Source organism: Salminus brasiliensis, chromosome 20, assembly GCF_030463535.1.
Source record: "Salminus brasiliensis chromosome 20, fSalBra1.hap2, whole genome shotgun sequence".
Taxonomy (NCBI): Eukaryota; Metazoa; Chordata; class Actinopteri; order Characiformes; family Bryconidae; genus Salminus; species Salminus brasiliensis.
In genome coordinates this window covers 19021956-19030863 of record NC_132897.1, presented here as the reverse complement: position 1 = coordinate 19030863, position 8908 = coordinate 19021956, and the positions used below count along the sequence as shown (strand labels likewise).

General features: G+C 42.9%; 1 protein-coding gene across 1 annotated transcript in view; it reads left to right on the top strand.

The window, feature by feature from the left end:
• The first annotated feature begins 5504 nt into the window (after positions 1 to 5504).
• kank1a (KN motif and ankyrin repeat domains 1a) overlaps positions 5505 to 8908 on the top strand; it is a 74332-nt gene continuing 70928 nt past the window's right edge. The window contains exon 1 of the mRNA XM_072664967.1: positions 5505 to 5643. The gene's annotated coding sequence lies outside the window, so the exon portion shown is untranslated. The remainder of the gene's footprint in view (positions 5644 to 8908) is intronic.

The window sequence follows — 8908 nt, the reverse complement described above, 5'->3', positions numbered from 1 at the left end:
GGTTAAATAAATATAATATATACATATATATATATATATATATATATATATATATATATATATATATATATATATATATATACATTATATAAGATATCAAATAACTTTTGATGAAAAGAAAAGAAAATTATTTTCACATGAAAATATTGACAGTAAGTGGTTATTTGCTCTGTATCTCTAAAGCTCTCCTCGTGAGAGTCTAGCATATTCATTATTTATTTCATCCAACACCTGGTTGGGCAAATTAATGCTCAGTTATGTTAAATCATGTGAGCTGTGATGGTAGGTATGTTATGTTAGGTATGTTATTTTTTTTATTTGCATTTTTTTTGGCTTGTTAGACCCTTACACGTATCCATGTATTCACATAGTCATTGTTTTATTTCATTTTAAGCACTCGAGACTAACTTGCAACACATGCAACATTTTTTGATGTTAGATAAAAAAGATACACCCTGTGATTTTTTTTTTTTTTTAGATTTTCTGCTGTACTCCACTGTTACTGGCTGGACTGAATTCACAAGTAAGCATGATGTTGCAGCTTTTAGTAGGGAGAGGTCAGCCGAATGGTCATTAATCATAAACAGTGAGAGGAACTGTTTCTGAGATCCAGCTTCTGCAACATGGCAATGTGACATTTGCAGTCTCTTTAAAAAGTGACAGGCACATTCACCAGTTTCCAAAACTGGCAGTAATGACATAATGTACATACTGCATGAATATAGAATCATTTCTCTTATATGATTTCTAATGCATAATAAATAATATTGAAGATGTAAAGATGATGGCTTCTACAGCAGCATAATGATCTGAAGACACACAAGCTGAAGGGGCTGCCATGGCCTTCACAGTCCCCCAACCTAAACGCCAAGTCTCACAGAACTAGGAGTCCATTGCAAGAAAGAATAGGTGAATGTTGCTTCGCAGGATCCTTTTCTTTTTAGTTCTTTTTCTTTTTGTTATTTTTGTTTTAATCATTTTCAGATTCATTTTAATTAGTGAAATGCAGAAGGTTTTTAAGTCTAATTTAAAGGTTTATTTGCTTTAATTCTTATTTGAGTTTTTTGGAGTCAGCATTTACATTGCGTAAATGTCTTTCCCATTCTCTGTTTGCCTATTGTTGTACTTGTTTTACTTGTTTTTATGACTCTCTTCATGTTGTCTCTCCCTGGACTACCTTCTCCGTGTGTGTGTGTGTGTGTGTGTGTGTGTGTGTGCCATTCTTTAACCCCTTGGTTGTTGGCTGTAAGAGTTACAATGTGCCCCACTGCTGCCAGTAGTTACTTTTTCCAACATAGCATAATAATGTAGCTCCAATTTAAACCCATAACTTGGGTTCCTTCTACTACACTGTTTTAAAGTATAAGATCCTTGAGGAATATTTGGAGGTTCTTCAGTTTGAACCTGTTGACGAACCTCTTCAGGTACTTTTCCTGAAGGTTCCTCAAAGCACCTTAAGAGGTTCCTCCGCAGGACCTCCAATCTGAAGATCATCATGGATACCCTTACCCTTTTAACAGTGAATGGTCATCAGTTGAACATAAGCACATTAAGCTGAATGAAGGAGTAACACATAAAATCTCAGAGATTGTGGAATCCACTGCGTTTAACACTTGATATGTTTCTAATGCACAATTTATAGATTTAGATACTCTACTGTAACCACTGTTACCCCCACCTTGAATGTTGAATGGTTTGCCCCAGGGGTATTTGACCACCAGAGGACAGTGTTGTGTTGGGGTTGCATTAATTGTTTGCATTTGGAGAAATTATTATTGGGAGTTTTTAAGCTCTCTTTGGAGCAAAGGTCCCTCACACTCTATTTTTCTATTGTATTAAATTAAGCAAATAAACAGTCATTGGGTAGACTGTGTAAAAGGTGCAGTGTTATGTTGTCTATAGATGGTGTGTGCTTATGTATACTTACAACCAACCAAACCTTTGCATCTGACACACACATATTTTGTAATTTAAGGTTCCATAAAAACATCTTTATTTGCACTCAAGAGATTAATAATAATGTAGCAGTTCAAGTCACTGCCAACTGAAATCCTGCTTTTTTAGCACTACCTTCATCTGCCACTAGATGTCAGCCTTAATCAATGGTTCCCTATCCTCAACACTTTAGTCAATAGCCCAATAAAATAGGGTGCTCTGGAGTGTCGGTCTAAGGCCATCATGGCTAGTGCCCACCATCAGCTAGAGCACTGGGCATTGGGCTGTGGAGCAGTGGGTGTCCTGTGGAGTGCTGGAGCTCCATGCAGTAGCTTTGGGATAAGAACTAACCATCCAACATCAGCAGGTCACCTAACTAATGTTCTTGTAGCTGAATGCAATCAAATCCTCACAACAATGTTCCAACATCTAAAGTCTGTCCAGTCTGTCCAGGTACAGTAGAGACTGTTACCGCAGATGTTCAGAATCTTGAGAAACGTTAGATATAGAGCTTACACATCTATAGATGTGGTCACATTATTGACCTTATAAGGAAAACCAATGACAGACTGAACAGACAAGCAGTCTGTGTTATCACACACACACACACACACACTTACACACACACACACACACACACACACACACACACACACACACACACACACACACACACACTGTGTTGGATGTGTAGGACCACATCTTACCCTTGAGGATTATAACGGTTCACCTTGAAGTCTACTGCCCTTAAGATAAGCCTCATTAATCCCTCATGTGGAGACACACACACACACACACACACACACACACAGTCATACTTCTATTATTTTATAACTATTATCAGCTTTAGTCAAATATGGAAACTAGATATGAATGTAAGTAACATATATGATAAAAACAATAATGTAGTGTAAAGGAAATGTAATAAGGTCAAAACGCATGAAGGTCACCGTTTCCCTTACTGTACTAGCCGTGCTGCATTCACTCCCACAGTACAGGAACAAGCTGCTGGGGCTACTGAGCTAGAAAACTGCTAACCTAGCAACTATTTTTAGTTGTTTATTCACAGTAAATAAATGCATTGTTCCCAAGAAATAAGCTGTTACTGATGGAAACTGCCATAAAGAGTCACTATTTTTGGTACCAGTGAGTTAAATGTAGCATAGCTTTAAGGTGACACCGAGTTCTGGAGAGAAGTTAATGTTTGACGAGCTGTAACGTCTCGTCGAACTGAGCTCTGCGGCCTAAAAGCACAGCTTCACTGTCCTCGGATTGAGCTTGATCAACAGCTATGCACACGACCACACAGATGGGTCCAGTCTTTCTCACATTCTTAGCTCTTAAAAAGGGGTTTTCAGGTGTCTGTATAGTAGCACGACAACTCGCAGAACCATCTGAATGCCTAAATGGTCCTTCAGATAGAAGGGAAATCTGTTGTGGATGATTCTTTATAGAACTCTTTTAAAATTGGTCATATTGCACTGAAAAAGGGTTCCAGCTTTGTACTACTAAAATAGAGCTCTTTGATTTGGAACAGTGGTGGAACCGTAGAACCATTAGTTGAAGGTTCCTTAAAGAACCACACACGCAAGTTTTAGTTTTTTTTTTTACTATAGTTAAAGAAGCATTTGGTTCATTTGATTTATTTATTTATTTTTTGTTATAAATGTGTAAATACATGAACCCACCCATTCATAGCTCCCCCTAAGTACTGGGGCACTGCCAAGGATTGTGGGCCCAACAAAAGGTATTACACTGGGCTCTATAACTCAACTTCAATTTTGCTAAAATACACCTTGATCACTTTTTATTAAATCGTCCCAACTCACCAACCCCCATAGTGCAGCAATGCAGCGCACCCCAGCAAGGCAGCGCTTCCCAGCAATGCAGCGCACCCCAGCAATGCAGCGCTTCCCAGCAATGCAGCGCTTCCCAGCAATGCAGCGCACCCCAGCAATGCAGTGCACCCCAGCAATGCAGCGCACCCCAGCAATGCAGCGCTTCCCAGCAATGCAGCGCACCCAGCAATGCAGCGCTTCCCAGCAATGCAGCGCACCCCAGCAAAGCAGCGCTTCCCAGCAATGCAGCGCACCCCAGCAATGCAGCGCACCCCAGCAATGCAGCGCACCCCAGCAATGCAGCGCTTCCCAGCAATGCAGCGCACCCAGCAATGCAGCGCTTCCCAGCAATGCAGCGCACCCCAGCAATGCAGCGCACCCAGCAATGCAGCGCTTCCCAGCAATGCAGCGCTTCCCAGCAATGCAGCGCACCCCAGCAATGCAGCGCTTCCCAGCAATGCAGCGCTTCCCAGCAATGCAGCACACCCCAGCAATGCAGCGCTTCCCAGCAATGCAGCGCTTCCCAGCAATGCAGCGCTTCCCAGCAATGCAGTGCACCCCAGCAATGCAGCGCACCCAGCAATGCAGCGCACCCCAGCAATGCAGCGCACCCCAGCAATGCAGCGCTTCCCAGCAATGCAGCGCTTCCCAGCAATGCAGCGCACCCCAGCAATGCAGCGCTTCCCAGCAATGCAGCGCTTCCCAGCAATGCAGTGCACCCCAGCAATGCAGCGCACCCAGCAATGCAGCGCACCCCAGCAATGCAGCGCTTCCCAGCAATGCAGCGCTTCCCAGCAATGCAGCACACCCAGCAATGCAGCGCACCCAGCAATGCAGCGCACCCAGCAATGCAGCGCTTCCCAGCAATGCAGCGCACCCCAGCAATGCAGCGCACCCCAGCAATGCAGCACTTCCCAGCAATGCAGCGCTCCTGCTCTCGACACTAGGCGGGTAAAGGTTTAATACATGTCCCATACAATAAACTTGACGATGCAGCATTGCTGGGCAGCCGACATGCTCAGAGAAAAGCGTCTGGTCCCCAGTTCTGACGCACCTGTGCCAGCTAACATTGCTTTTTAGAGTGATAGGGGAATGTAGCTCCATCTACCCACCAATTGTGCTCTAGCAGACTCTGGTTGCTGATGGCAAAGCGACAAGCCTTGGGCTTCAAACCTGTGACCTGGTCCCTGGTCCTTAGAATTCTGTTTTTTTTGGGTTGTCATGGTTCTGTATAGAACAGTAAATCACCCCTGGCAGATCTCTTTTCTAGGGGGTATAAATTACATGTTTAGGAACACAATAATGTAGATGTACCTGTAACCTTTATGTTCCAGGAAAGTCAAATAGTCCTCAAAAAGCCCTTAAAACATTTGTTTGTATGTTTTATTCCTGTTAATAGTACTGCACAATCATGGAGGACAACAAGCATGTCCATTAGACACTGATGTTATGCGAATGGCATAAAAACCTCATGTGTCCTCATACTTTAAGGTTGTGCCTAAGGACAGCACACAGCTCAGCTAACTGGCTTTCAGCTTTCAGCTTGAGCACCTGGCGCTCGTACCTGTAGATGGTCACCGACACTCTGTAGATGTTCAAAGACATCCAGCAGTGAAGTGGAGCACCTGAGTGGGTGTGTTTCCGCACGTCACTCTGTTTGGTCAGGGCGCACCACCACCCTGGTCATCAATGCCCCCGTGCGCGCCTGCGCAGAGAGGGGGCGCTTCGCCGCGGTGAGGCGAGCTGGAACGCAGGAACGGGAGACGCTGCAACTGACAACGGAGATGTAAACAGCTGTTTGTGCGATTGCTTGTAAATATCATTAAACCTGCAACTTCATGACAAGAGGGCTGCAAAACCTCCAGAAGCGGTAAGTTGTGTTTTTTCCGTCGGGTTGAGACGCGTAGAGACTTTCCTGACACTTTATTAGGTCGTGTAGGACTTTCCCTGGTCGAGTCTAGCTTTGACCGATTAAAACAAACGACCTGCTGGAAACCAGCCAGCTAACTCAGTCGATAACTGTAGGACATGATGAGAAGCCCAGCACTAACCTGGTCCCTACTGGGTCCTTTCTCGAAGCTTTGAGGTGATATTTGATAGCTGTAGCTAATGTCACCTGAATTACGCCGTGTTTCCTCCACCCTGTTCTCTCAGCCCTCTCACACCTGTCCTCCTGTTCGTGATTAAGGGCTTTTAGAAACCTGGCTTTCTTCTGATGTGGACAGTCTTGGCTCTTTGTGATAGCTAGCACTGCAGCACCAGCACTGTGTGGTGAAAGTGTTGTGGTCTGCTGAATGCAGGGCTGGGCAATCCTGCTGAAGTGCAGCAGGTACTATCACTTTACTCACCTTAGCATTAATAAAGCTGAAGAAATACATACACACACACACACACACACACACAAAATACACAAAGGCTGTGACTGACATGGGTTTCTACTCCCTGGTTAGTTTTGCGCTCTTTAGAAAGGGACTGTTTACTTTACTAATGCTATATTCCTGTATTTCAGACGGTTAACCAGGACCCCAAATACAACTTCACCTCCAGCTGGTTCCGCTGTTGTCCTACCGTGTCAAATTGTCCCACCGCAGCGTATATATTTATAGATATAGCTGTCGAATTGTCCTCCCACAGCCCTCATTTAGCTAGATACAGTTAAAGTGGCAGTAACTCAGGGAACAGGGAAATTATACAATGTGTTCTTTGTTACTTTGGTTTCTGCTTTCATCAGTGATTTAATAGAAAAATGACATTAGCATAAACTACTCCACAAGTAGGATAGATCTGATAGGATCTGATAGACTAAATTACTCATCGGAAATGCTTCCAGCTGTCAAACCGGTAGGATCATCTTGGATCCTATGCTTGAAACTTCTTTTCGACTATTCTGAACAAACGTGCACAATTGAAACGATGGAACAAACAATAACATGTAAATGGGATTATATAATACACTTAAATCAAGCAATTAACATTAAAAACCTAATAAAACATTCTAAAATGATGAAATGTGGGAAGTCCAGGTAGGATGACATTTATGGGCGGAGCGCCAAGCACATGAATCATGATGTATTATTGATGCAGTAAACCTCGATAGGACAGTTCGATGGGTAGGATGAATTGTTAGAACACTGGCTAAATATTTAGGTCTGTAGGATATCATCCACAAACACAGAATTGCTTCACATTAGCCAGCTAAGTGGTGTTGTGTCATAACAAATACATGATCATATACTGAATTTAAAAACCATACGTACCAATGATATTCACAGGTAGGTTGGACAATTTCTCCAACAGAAAAGGTGAATGGTTGTGGCATGCGTCCCATTTTGGCTGCTTGAGTGCAATTTACAGCTAGTACAAATGGCATTCTCCAATTTCCAGCACATAAGTAGTGGTCGAAACACAAATGAATTCGAACAAAGTCTCCACCCAGACGCACAAACTAAATTCTGAATCAAAGTTAGTAAATGCATTGTGCTGTTCATGGAATAATCTTGGGCCGTTATGTTGGTTAGCAACCTAAACCTACTGTTAAAGGTAAAACTACATGGCAAAATATCTGAAATTTGTGGCATCCAGTGGCTTAAGTAAATAAGTGTCACTGCTTGTATGAGCACATGTCGTTGGCGATGTTTCGTTTCACTGTCTGACCCTCACCAAGAGACTTGCAGTACATTGGTCAGCATTTAGCTGATGTGTAAATGTAAAATGTAAATAGGGATCCCTTGCGGCTGCAGCCAGAATACCGCTGTGTAACCTAGACATGCTTAATTTTGAGGCTACAAGGCTAGTAGTCCAGTACTTCTATTAGGGTTAAGCTACTTTAGCCTGGTAAAGAAACAACTACACACTACTACATTTGGGGTGAGGGGGATTTTTAGTACAATGAACCTTGAGGAAATCACCAAACTGTTTTGGACCCTGCCCCCCCAGGATCAGAATTGCAATCCCTAATCAGATGTTATTATTAATCAGACTTTAGAATAAAAAAAGTTATTTAAAAATTGCTCTATTAGTACTATGTGAAGCACCCAGCACAGTGACCTTGTCATTTGATTGGCATGTTAACATGGATATAACGCTCATGACCTAGGCATATAGTTCCTGTAATGTCCCTGACATTTTTTTATCTTCTTTAAATTGTGTTAATGTTCAATTGGTCCAATAGAAATGCTCCAAAATGGCTTAACAGAAAGTTAGGATGGTGTTTTTCCTTCTACTGTAATGTCACTATGTGGAAGATGACAAAACACTAAACTGCACATACAAATCTAATGATAAAGCATTGCTAAACCTGAACCGATCACTATACCAGTGTGGTTGATAATGGCATCCATCCCTATTAGCGACATTTGTGGGAGACCTTGTGTAAGAACAAGTAGTCTAAAGGACTGTTAAGAAAGGAATGGCTGCTGGTTTAATGCCTCAGGAATTCCTCCCGAGTCTCCAAATCCTCCCTCGAGAGGATGCAATTTTGAGGGCTGTCCCCCTCCTTGCACTAATGTCAGGAAGTTTTCACTTGTCCTCAAAGGCTGACCTTCAGCCATAGAGATGTTTTAGGGATGATGTGGAGCGGAGTACGATTCGTTATTGTGGTTTCGTCGAAAAGGTCTCACGCTTTCTTCTAATGCTTTGTGTGGTGTTTTGCACTACAGACTCACATTGACGGATTTGTTGGGGTCAGTTCTGTGACCTTTTCGGTTCTGTTGAGTCAGGTCTGTAAAGGTTCTGTAGGTGTGGAACCTTGGTTTGATGTGCTGTGGCGCATTTTTCTAGCTTAGTCAAAAAACATGGACTGTAGTACAGTGTGTATGTGTGTGTGTGTGTGTGTGTGTGTGTGTGTGTGTGTGTGTGTGTGTGTGTGTGTGTGTGTGTGAGTGAGAGACCATTTTGGAAACAAAAGCATCATTATACGCAGCAGTGAAAGGGATTGTCAGCAACTTCCAAATATCACCGCCAGTGAAATGAAGCCTCTGTTGCGCACATCTGAAGCATGAGGCCGCACTCCTTCTTTTCGAATGTCTTTTCTTGGATCCTTTTTCCACAGATTTCAGCAACAGGTAATTTTGGATTCTTCATCTGCGAGTTTAGCCAGTTTCTCACAGGGGAACTGCTGGATCAAGTCCACATTC